Below are 12,090 nucleotides of genomic sequence, written 5' to 3'. Positions count from 1 at the left end.
GATGAATAACTTCCTGTGCTGAAGGAAGATGGGGTCAGTCTCATCTCATCCTGTGTTTGCTAATATTAACAATGTTGCAGTTTACAGTTAAATGGGGGCCTCTTGCTGAAACTGTTATGAACATATCTAGACGAGGCCAATTTGTGGTGCAAGAAAAGTGTGGGCACTTGCAATTGTGCTACTTGGGGCAGAATGGCTCAGTGCAGGATGCTTTGCTTAGAAAGTGGAAGCAAAGAGAAAGCTTAGTTTTTAGTAGCTGTATTGGAAGGTTTTGTCCCATTTTCAGCATTGCCTTCCCAACATTCTAAAGTGGATGGCTTTTCCTTGTCGGTGGCCTTTTCCCCTTCGTTTCCTTTTGAAGAATGCACAGCAAAAACTCCTGTGCCTTGCATAAGCACTGCCCAAAGCACCACCTGCCACACAGGAGCCTGGTACTTTGCCAAGTGATAAGTGTTCCTTAAAGGGGGAAAATGGAAATTGAGTGTTTAAACCCTTGAGCTTGTAGATTGGTCACTGAATTTCATAGTGAGTTCAAGGAAAACTGATAAAAATTCCTTCATGGTAGGTCTTCTGTTCCAATGCTGGCATAACAGGACATGATAGGTCCAACTAACTGCCAATAGCCAGGAAAGGGATACCCATTACTGACCATCTTAACTGATCCCCTCACCAACCCCATGTTTTCCTTCCAGATAAATCCACTTCGTTTCTTTCATCTGAACTGTACATATGGGGAGGAATTTAGGGAGGGAAACTGCCATCTCTTGCTATATGACCTATCAAATGGGGGGACTCTTTTTTTATTTAGTTCTAGTCTAAAGATTACATTGCCTCAGTGGTCATTTTTCTACTTTAAATACTTGTTTTGCAAGTATTTAGGCAAGCACCATGTATGTCAGGTGCTTGCATAAACATTTATGAAAGATTTGGGGGAGGGAACACTGATTTTTTTATGTTTAATAAAAATTTTATTACCTCAAAACTTGTTTTGGAAGAAAATAAAACTGTCACTCCCAAAAATCTGTAACTGACAGGTTGTGGTGAGGGGTCTGGCCTACATTTCAGTACATTTATTTTCTTGCTTGTGTCTAGCTTCCTGGGGGGGGGGGGGGGAGGGGGGAGAATAATTATATAAATATTATGCCGAAAATATATAGTTTTCCTTAAATCAGAAACAGATATTTTCAAATCAGCCATATGTATTTTGTTTAAAGGAAACTAAGCTGTGAGTTATGTAACTGCAGTGGAATGTAGTCACATGGCTGGCAGTTGAAACTGTGTGATTGGTCAAACTCCAGTCAGCTTCCTTTCTCTGAACAGCCATCTTTGTACTAAAGTCAATTGTGTTATACAGAAATGTTTTTTATATAAATTATGTTGACATGGCTGGTTTGCTTAAAGCATAAGTGTTTCTTGTGTATACATTTTTAATGTAAATTAGAGTTGGATAGGGTTTTTTCTGTTTCAGTTTCAGTGATAAAAAAAAACCTTCCGCAGTCGACTGGCTTAAATTATTAAGGAACCATCACATGTTTGGCCAAAATAAGAGTGTTTTTGATAAAAGACATAAAACCCCAATCTGTTGATTCTTGTATGCACATGTATGCCAAACAGATGGCCAGCATTTTATGGTTCCATGAGTGGAACTGATCACCTGTTTCATGGCTAGAGAGGGAAAGGGTACTACTTTTCAGTTAATCCCCCTCTCCTCACCAGACAGTTGAACAGCAGTGTGAAAGGATAGACTACACCCACCATCTGTTGGGAAAAAGACAACCCCAAATCTAGCATGTACTGCCCACCCCCAGTAGACCAAAGGTGGAGTTTGGCGATGGGTTTTAATTCATTTTGTTTGGCTGCCCCATGCAGTTCTTAATAGGACTTAGTAGGAATTTATTATTTTTGTTAAAAAAAATGGCAGATTGGTACCAAAGACATTACCTGATTTCCTGTGTATAATGGAGAATATCCATTTTTAGAAGCTAGACTTGTTTAATTGGTTCTTTTTATTGAGTTGCACAGGGATTTGATTTAATTTTTCAAAAATTTTGTGCAATAAGTTTGAAGACGCTATTATTTTTTAAAAAAGGAACAAGTCCAGAAGGAAAATAAATCTAATTGTAATTTTAGCCATGGGCAAATAGGAACCAAAATATATACATCAATCACAAATGCTTAAATAAGCATAGGCATTTCTGCATGTTTCACATGCCTCTTGGAGAGCAATACAATGTATTAAGGAAAAGAAATAGAGGATCTGTGTCTGTTCCATTGCATTCTTCCCAGGTTTGCCTAGTTCAGTGTTTATTCTCTAGTCCTCTTTGCCTTTTCATGGGATTGAGGCAAACAGTTGCAATGGCTGCAAGTCTTATAAAGAAGAGGGTATGCTGATTGTGACTTCCACATGTGCCATGGAAGTCTTTCATTAATAACTTTCTGCTCTTCCCATCTACTCAGGAGGTCACCTCTCAAGGTCTCTTCTTCCTCAGGAGAGCATCTTGATGAAAGGTCAAACTATCTCCACCGACAAATACAGAATCCCTCTCTTAGGACAGCTTCACTTTTGCAGTCACTACCAATGTAGCTTGTCCTCCTGCTCACTGTATCCACACTCTTTGGGTTGTGCTTTGTGGTGATAATACTCCTACTAACCAAATACAAATGAGCTCTATTTGCAAATTCATCTCCTCTTTAGAGAACCCATGGCTAATACTACTTCTTTGGGGTTTTTTCCTGCCCATAAATAAATATATATACAATATTAAAATAAATATTTGTGTGTATATTTATTTAAATTTAAAAGCTTTTTTAAAAATGCATGCATATAAGAATTTTAAGTTTTCCCTTTTTGCAGTAACTAGTATAATACACTCTGGTATTTTTATATTAAAAAAAGAAAAAAGACAAAACAAAAGGATGAATATTATGTGGTATGCATGACATTTTAAAAAATGGTGGTTTCAAAGCAATATGTACCCCTGGTGTGTTTGCCATATTCTAGAGTCCAGCTTAAAGTGCACCTGATCTGTAATTGCATTTTGATATTATTTAATCTATGTGTACAATGTTTTGCATGTATTTATATGGGTCTTGGAAAGATTTCTTTTGTTTGGGGAAGGGATAAGAAGAGCGGTAAGGTTGGAATAAATACAATGAGCCTCTTCCAAAACATTTGAAACTCCAAGCATAGATAATACTCTGAATGGAAACAGGAGGGGGAAATCAAAATGAATTTTTTAAAGGTGCAACAATAGGGGGAAAGGATACTGTTTTGAACTAATAAAGCTTTTTTAAAATTTTGCTGTTAAGCAGAAACAGTGCGTGAGTGCGTTGAGAGAATAAATTGTGCCCGCTTGTAATTGTGATGTCTTCAATATGTGTCCCACCAGTCTTATGAAGTCACTGATCATCTACTGATGCTGAGATATAGAATACTCTAAATGAATGTAAAGGTTTAGCTTGGAACCAAATCATAGTGTGAAATCTGTTTTCAGCATTCAGTGTGGATAGTTGGACAAAAACCTCTGTCCCACTTCTGCCGGCTTTGCACAAGGCCCAAAAAGAGCTACCAAATACTAGCCAAAGGCAAATGCTTTCATAGAGGATAGGCAGCAAACTGTTCATATTGAAAATTAAAAGGTTCTTAAAATCACTGACCACCTGAAGTAGAAAGATAACAAGTCCTTTCTATCTGAAAATAAACCATAGATTGGTTTTTATTTCTAACCTTTTAAATTATTTCCTCAAAAGCCCAGTTGTTAAGATTGTTCAGTTTAGTTATCACCACAAATCTTTGATTTCAGTAGGTGAACAAAGTATAATACTGACTGCTCAAGGCTAGTTCATGTATTCTCATATGAACACTGGTTTCAGAGGCTGAGCATGGCTCTGCCTCTGACAGCACAAGAAGTGGACATGTGCATTTACCACATTATGGCCAGCATTTCTGCCTGTGCAGTTCTGCATCTCCATTACTGCCACAAAAGCAGTTTTGACATCCTTGAGTATGCATTTTATCATTTATCATGTCATTTATCAACTAGAAGAGAGTGGAAGGTGCCCAAGCTGCATCCAGCCACAGTTGTAGAGTGAGAAATGAAAGCTACTGCTCCTGTCCCTAATCTCCTGTAAATCACAACTTATAACACATCACTGCAGATCTGTGTGGGCATTGGCAACTCTCTGCTCCCAAGTACTTCCCATCTCATCCCTAAACCAATAAGATCCTGGCCTCTATTTGTACGGTCCTAGGGAGAAGTGTTACCAATAGGTCAAATAGACTGATGTGTCTTCAGCATTGATAGTTGGGGTGTGAATCGGAACTAAGAGACAGATTTTTACAAAAAGAAATGTCTTTAGGGGGTGTCTTCATTATATGATAAAACACACAGTGGCTCACTGTATTCCATCCTTCTGCTGTTGTGAATGAAGGATACAGTCAAGCTCTCTCTGTTAATTTCTTATTCATTCAGCTCAAGAGTGGATAATTTGGTATCATGGTGAAATTTCGTTAGAAAGTTGCTTTGGTTCAAAAGCACACAAGAAGGATGGAAAATAGTGAGCCACTGTGTATTTTAGTTCAAATGTATGCATGAGAGCAGCAGAACAAGCCCTTGTATTATTGAACACAGGAATGAACCAGGAAACAGATGGGAAAATAGCATGCCAGAATCCAGTTATGTGGTTGTACATGCAGAGGGAAGCAGTTAGTAGAATTCAATATGTAAAAGTGCATATTGTAAGGGATGAATTCAGGAACAAGCCCTTTAGATCCTGGTCTGTTGTCGTAGATTAGCAACAAATGATAGGCATTTTCCAATGATACTTCTGAATTTTTTTTTAAAAATAGTAGTAAACTAACAACTCCCCCCCCCCCCCCCCCAAAACACATTTCTTTAAAAGTCGCCATTCTCTTTAGATGAAGAAGGGGCTTAGGGTCATAAATTTTCCATTGGAATGCATAGTTGGCCAAAAATACTATACTTCTTGAATAGCTGCTTAGTGGGGACAATTCAGCAGGTGCTGACACTCCACTGCCAAAGTATGGCAGAAAAGGCGGTACCTGCTCAAATTCTGTTTCCTATGGGGAGCCTGGTAAAATTACTGTTTTGGACTACAGCTCCCAGATCCCCCAGCTAGCATGACTACTGACTGTACTGGCTGGGATTGGTTGACTGAGAAAGTAACTTCTCCTTTGCAGCCATTAAAAAAACAAACCTGTACTGAATCTGGAAAACTACAACTCTTCTCCAGTTCTCTTCTGGCTCCTAACTGCCAGTTCTCTGTCCGTTGACCTAAAATTCTTGAGGGTAACTCTATGCTGTGATTTAAGTGAGACTGTGGTTATATGAAAAGCACACACCCCTACAAGGTTTCTTGTGGCTCTGTGTCGCATTGATAAAGTTCTTCAGCCATCCAACAGGTTCTACAGGAACATATCACCAGCATGTCAAGCAGGGATGAGTAACATGTAACACTCTAACGTTGGCAGGGTACAGAAGGGCAGGGGAAGACGTCTTGGAGGTGTATTCTGCTGAATACGGAGCCTCCAGACCGCCCGCCCTGGGGGCGTGGCTCAGGTGATGGGGCTTCCACATGGGGGGCAGTGAAGACGCCTCACCTGGGGCGTTTCTGACCCGCAGTTTTCCAAACTGCCACCTCGCAGGACGCTGCAAAGAGAGAGGCAGCTTCTGCACAGGCGGCCAAAAACGGGGCTTTTTTTTTCTTTTGCCGGCTGGCGGATGCGCAGCTGCGCAGCTGCGGCGCTAAGCAGCGGCGGCAGAAAGCCTATGTGCACATTTAAAGCGCCCAAGCCCCTTTAAAACTTTTTCCCCTGCCCTGCCCAAGAACAAAGGTGGCCTCCTGCCAGCTGGTGATCAGCTGGTGTTGGCATCCTTGTCTGCTTGTGCGTTGCCAGTGTCACCAGCATCATGGATGCCTCCTCTCCTTTGGTCCCCGCGCTCTTGCTGAATCTGCAATGCACAGCCACAGCTGTCGCCGCTGCCACCGCTGTCCCCCTGCCATCCCCCATCACCTCCCTTGTACATATGTAAATATTTAAAGTTTTAGGGGTTTTTTATTGTTAGGTGAAAATGGCACAGGAATGTGTGTAGGGGTTCACTTTAAATTCCAAACTTTCCCCAATTCTAGCAGCGCATGCGTACATGTTGCTCTAGGGTTAGGGTTAGGGTTACGAGCATTAAAATAGAGTGCAGCTGTGCTGCAGCTTCCACATCTGCATGGCATCTGACGCTCTAATTAGAGCCTCGGTGCAAACTGCACATGTTCCAGGACCCCAACTCATTATGCAACGCAGCTGACTCGGAGCTTTTAAATGGGCAACTTAAATTAGCGGCGTAGCAATTCTGGCGTACCGGTGCAGCTGCTTACAGACGGAGATGCGCAGCTGCGCAGTATATAGAAAAGAAGCGGGGAAAAGCAGCACCTTTTTAATGCCGCTTCTTCCCGCTTGGGGCGGGCGGGCGGCGTGTTCATGGCGACATTCAGGTAAGGGCCATCTGAAGGCTATACCTTCATGACGTCATGAACACACCCCTTTTTGCCCGTCTGTAACCCGCCGTTGTTAGACTACAACGTCCATCTGCCCTTCCCAGTTGATATGACACCTAGGATTGGTAGGAATAGCAGTCTAGCAACATCTGGAAGTCCTTTCCTCACCTCTAATTAATATGCTGTGGAAAAACAGCAAAAGTAGGTGTATGTATATGTGCATGGTGGGCCCTTGCACAATCCTGCACCCATGTTTTTAGTTTCTATCCACAATGCCTTTTCAGTCTGGCCAATATAATGCAAATGTAAATGGTCAAACAATACCAACTGTTCATTTCTACCAGCCTGTAATAAGATAGAACTAAGAAATTATTTTGCTCATTTTCCTAAGCAGCAAATAATCACATGAACCTCCAAAGAATCATGATGAAGTTAATACAGATTCCTTTATCCTCATCCACTTACGTCAAACCTCAAGTCAAATATTTTCTCACCAGAAGATAGGATGGTTGAGTTGCACCACAGTCATCTTTGCTTTGAAAAGTTTCAAGTAAGGTACAAATTTTAAAGAAGATAAAGTTAATATAACTTGCTGTATAGCCAAGCATTTTCCTATTATGGTTGTCTTTCCTATGCTGCCATACGAATATGCCAAATTATGATTCACATGAGCATTGTCTGATCTCTGTGACTTATGTGCTCTGTGTTTCTTGTTACTGTGTGACCTGTGGTCTTTTTTGTGCCATAATTTGGTTAATGTGAAGGCTGCCATTTTTGTGCCTTTCAGCCAGCTCACCACTGCCCAAGCTTGCTGTTTGGTTGTTTGCAAAATTGGTAACACTGGCTATTTGCAGCTACTGTGATCTTAAATTAAGTGTGACCAAGAAGTGCATTGTTACTCCAGGTGGCAACCAGTCCTAGGCATCCCATTTTGGTACTCATGGATCTAGATCCAATGGAAACCAAAATCAGGTAAATTCAGTAAATCCGCTTTATGGTTCGGATTTTAGTGGGAACGATTGCGGGTTACTCTGGAACTGTTCTAGAGTTAATTCAGTTTCTAATAGGAACACTATACCTTGGATTCGATTTGTAACACGGAGTATAAGCCAGTGAGAACAACCCCTTAATCCTTTCCACTGCTCTGCTCTGGCTTTTCTCTACTTAGTGCTAAAGTGTTTGGTAATGATACTTCATTATAAAGAGCCTTCAAGCTGACAAATGCCTCTGTGGAGCTTTAATACATTTCCTCTGCAATGAGGTAGGAAAAACACTTTGCTTTCATAAAAGCAAACACAGTTCACAGAATGATGGCGTTGGTGGAAAAAATGACTGTTAGTTTGTAGAATCACACATCCATGCAGATGCCACTTTAAGTTAGAGTTTGTTGGCTTTGTTTTTGCAGTTTAAATAACTTTTTTTAGTTTTTGAAAAGTAGGTTAATGAATTCTCAAATCAACATACAGCATAAAGTTTTAAAATCCTGTAAAACATTAGAGAGCCAACATGATGTGAGGATTAGCATATATCTGATTATGATCAAGGGAGTGCAAGTTCAAATTCTCATTCAGCAATAACAGTTGGGCCAGATACTGTCTTTCAACGTAGCCTACTTCACCCAGTTATTCTGAATGTAAAATATATGTGTGACAAAAGGTATACATCTAACCCTATGAACAAACCCCAGAGTAAGTCAGCATGACACAGTTAAGAGAAGTTTGATGCCACTTTAAATGTCTTGTCTCAATTCTGAGGAATCCTGAGGAATCCTGAGATCAGTAGTTTGGTGAGGTATTCATTGTCTGCTACAGAGGTCTAGTGCATCCCCTTGAACTACAGCACTAGATTTTTCTGGCAGACAGTTCTAGATACTTCAGCAGACTACAAAGTCCATACTGAACTTTGAGATCATGGCAAACTGCTATTACTGTGTATTAACACAGAGTGAAAGTGAAAGAGGTAGTGTCTTGAAAGCTTCCTAAGAGAAAGGAATCCTAGCCTAAGAGGGTGCTTCCACCAAAATGTCATAAAGGCTTGAGCCGATCTGGGAAACTGATATGTTAACACCAATGTGATGTGTTTTCTGCAACTATTCACATCATTCTGATGAACTCTTTCAGTGCAGTCAGTTGGTGTGCAGATGGGGTGATATGATTCATATCTTTACAAAAATCTCTTTTGGGGAGCCGTAACTGTTCCATATTCCCAGTCACTATTTGGTCATAATTTTCATACTGTTTTCATGATTATAACTCACCCCTCAACCTACTTTATCAGCCATCAGCTGCATAGGGACAAGTGGTGCCATTCTGCTGGTCATCAAAGCATGGCTGAATGATGTTTCCAGCAAGTTTGGGGGGACTGGGCCAGGATAAATTATTTAGTTAAGTACTTGGTTAAGAATAAATTGATATGAGATTCTGGCTCTATCAGGAAATAATGTGGTCAAGCTAGCATACCTTCCAACTGTCCTGATTTGGCAGGGACAATGCCAATTGATCCTTTGTCGTCCCACTTGTTCAACTGCTACTAAAATGTCCCAGTTTTTCTCTCTTCTTCCCATTTTGCCCCTTCATCCTCAGCTTACTTCAGTTGCTGCAAACCAGAAAAGTAGTTTGCATCAATTAACTCAGCAAGGGAAATCAGGAGAGGAGGGACTGAGTTTTGCATTTCTCTGTAGGGTCCAGCAAAAGCAAACTTCAGCAATCTGTCCTGGTTTGTGTGTTCTTCCTCTTTAATAGTTTTTACCATCTTCACCCCACTCTGCTGTTGCTTCACCATATGTGTTCTGCTTTTCATTTGTGAAATGTTGGATGGTACGGGCTAGATCATTTAAAACTGCTCCTTTCCTTCCATAGACTTTGTCTGAGGAAAGAAACAACATGGTGGTGATAACAGAATTGACAAAAAGCCTAAGCCCGAGTTTAGTAAAAGAGTGGGATGCTTTCTAAACTCCCCCTTCTACCAGATATCTGGGTATGAGTGGGGTGTTCTTTGCCTTTCAGAAAAATTAGACTTTGGGATCAGCCACTATACAACAGAGATAAAAGAGTAAATAAATATAAGATATATTAGTCTTGATTTTTCCTACCTCCCTCAGTATTAAGACTGTGTTGTTTTTGCCCATGGGCAAACAAATGAGGAAGAGATTTCTTACACCGTTCTGCTTGTAGTTAGCTGAGGAGCATTGTCTCTGGTTTGAATCTTGCTTGCCTTACTGCTGACCTGTCTGGTGGTGGTAGTGATTATAATTATTATTATTGTATGTGTAGGCATTTAATGCTGTTAAAAGGAGATAAGGGCTGACAGCTCTGAGGAGAGAAGAGCTGTCTCCTTCACAGCTTCTTTGCATCCTCCTGCCAAGATGCTCCAAACATCTCTGCTTTCAACCGAGTGTTAACCAACCCAGGCATGCAGATCTTGCAGACGTGGCCTGGGGGTCTGAGGATTCCTGAAGTTTGCAACCTGACAAATAATCTCTTGTCGGGCGGGGGTAGAGAGGCTCAGCTACCACAATGTTACACTGAAGTGTGAAAACGTTCAAGCGAGAAGAAAGAGAAAAATGGCACTAGATGAGAGAGCGAGATCTATGGAAATCATGCATGGCTAGCTGTGCTGTCAATCCAGAGAAGATTGATGAAGAAGAGATTTGCAGACTCCTGTGAGGCATAGCTGGATGCACATGGGAAGGGCCAGGATGGTATGTATGAACCAACGTGGTGTAATGGTTTGAGCACTGGGCTAGGACTCTGAAGACCAAGGTTTGATTCCCAGCTCAGCCATGAAAACCATGGGCAAGCCTCTCAGCCTCAGAGGACAGTAATGGCAAATCTCCTCTGAACAGATCTTGCCAAGAAAACCACATGATAGGGTTTCGATAAGTTGGAAAGGACTTAAAGGGACGCAGACAGTGACAATGACAATTGGGGGAAAGCTCCATTGTTAACAATAACAACAACTGCAGGACCTTCAACTGTCCCATTTGACAGGGATAGTCTTGATCTATCCTCAGACATTCCACTTTTTCCATTGCTTTTGAAATGTCCTGGTTTCTCTCTCCTCTTCCATTTTCCTCTTTCACCCCAGCTTACTTCAGTTGCTGCAAACTGAATGTAAAGTGCAAAAGTTCTTTGTCCCCAGTTAACTCAGCAGGGGAGAGGAGAGAGGAGAGAGCAGCATCTTGCTCTTCCCTTCAAACTCTGACAAAAGGAAGGTGAAACCTTTCTCAGTTTATGTGTTCTGCCTCATTAATAACTTCTGCCATCTTGATTGCACCCTGATGTTGCTTGACTACACAAGCCCCAGTTTTCATCTGTGAAATGCTGGAGGGTATACTGTCCCTTCTTGTGCAGCCCCAGACTACATGCCATGAAACATTCTCCATGATTAATTGATTGTCTGGTGTCTGTTAACAGTTGCTTGATATCCAGTAGAATTGGCAACATGGCAACAGTTTGTTGTTGTGTGCTTTCAAGTCATTTCTGGCTTATGGTGATCCTAAGGGGTTTTATTGGCAAGATTTGTTCAGAGGTTTGCCATTCCTTTCCCTGAGGCTGAGAGCATGTGATTTGCCCAAGGTCATCCATCATCCAATGGGTTTTATGGCCAAGCTGGAAATTGAATCCTGGTCTCCAGAATTGTAGTCCAGCACTTTGACCACTACACTACACTGTCCCCTGCTGCCCCACCACAATTCCAGGAAAGTTTGCGATTAGTAGTGGGCTACAACCAGGACTACAATTTCCAGAATACACCCCCTCCCCAGGGATTGTTATAATTCCAAAAGGTAACTTTCTCCATTTTTGCTGGTGAGACTTAAAAGTGCTTGGGATGCATCTGCACTGTAGAAATAATGCCGTTTTATACTGTTTTAATTGCCATGGCTCCTTCTTATGGAATCCTTGGATTTGTAATTTGTTATGGCACCAGAGCTCTCTGACAAAGGGGGCTAAAACTCTCACAAAACTACAAATCCCAGAATTCCATGGCACTGAGCCATGGCAGTTAAAGCAGTTTCCAAACTGCATTATTTCTGCCTCAGTTTTATCCAGATTGCTGCACCATAGCACCTTCAGAGCAAACTTTGTGACCTGGATCTAAATAGGTGATCCCTGAAGAAAAAATAATAATTTTATGGATGTTTTCCTTATTAAAAATCTTTGCAAACCACATCTACAATGACTTGACTTCCCTTTTGTACTATATACTTCATGTTGTAATTCAGCTACGAGAAAAGACTAAAATTGTTTCTATATCCATTTTAGTAATTTCTGTCCAGCTTTTACAAAATGTGGCAGATAACAAGCTAGAGGCAAAAAAGTTACTTTGCACATGTTCATTTGGCATGTGTAATACTCCTGGTAGTGGAACAGCTATCTAAAAGCCATTGGCTATTTCCTTTTCTCCAAATGATATTGGACTTCGAACAGCATTGCAGATTTTATAAAGCTTGCTTTCTCATTCCCAAAGCAAACCTAGGTTCAGTAGAGGTCATCAACCTTTTTAGGCCCGGTACATACCTTAGGGAATGTCCGGAGTGGCGGCAGCCTTTTTTCCCCTGAAAGAAAGCCGCAGCCGCCA

The sequence above is a fragment of the Sceloporus occidentalis genome, unplaced genomic scaffold, assembly GCF_023333645.1.
Source record: "Sceloporus occidentalis isolate IW3139 unplaced genomic scaffold, rSceOcc1.0.p SCAF_5, whole genome shotgun sequence".
Lineage (NCBI taxonomy): Eukaryota > Metazoa > Chordata > Lepidosauria > Squamata > Phrynosomatidae > Sceloporus > Sceloporus occidentalis.
The sequence above is the reverse complement of the archived record's forward strand: the minus strand, read 5'-3'. Positions refer to the sequence as shown.